A 265-nucleotide genomic window follows, 5' to 3' on the forward strand; every position below is an offset into this window, starting at 1 on the left:
TTGCATTATTAAAAAAGAGATTCTATAATGTTAAAATTTCATAAAATATATTTTTCATATGTGTCTGCAAATAATGTGATTAAAATAGACAATAAAAAATAAGATATATAAGAATAACTATTTCAAGGAAAAAATACATTATTACATATCATTTTTTTATTTTGAATTACTATATAATAATATACTATATAATAAAGGTTAGAAAATTATTTTATTAAAAAAAATTATTTTATATAGTTTCATAAAATATTAATATATATATATA

At 12.8% G+C, this 265-nt stretch overlaps 1 protein-coding gene across 13 annotated transcripts in view; it reads left to right on the top strand.

Moving 5' to 3' along the window:
• LOC102678265 (inositol hexakisphosphate and diphosphoinositol-pentakisphosphate kinase 2) overlaps positions 1 to 265 on the top strand; it is a 17,147-nt gene that overhangs the window by 1,274 nt on the left and 15,608 nt on the right. The gene's annotated exons all lie outside the window — the stretch shown is intronic.

This window comes from Apis dorsata, unplaced genomic scaffold (assembly GCF_000469605.1).
Source record: "Apis dorsata unplaced genomic scaffold, Apis dorsata 1.3 scaffold_397, whole genome shotgun sequence".
Taxonomy (NCBI): Eukaryota; Metazoa; Arthropoda; class Insecta; order Hymenoptera; family Apidae; genus Apis; species Apis dorsata.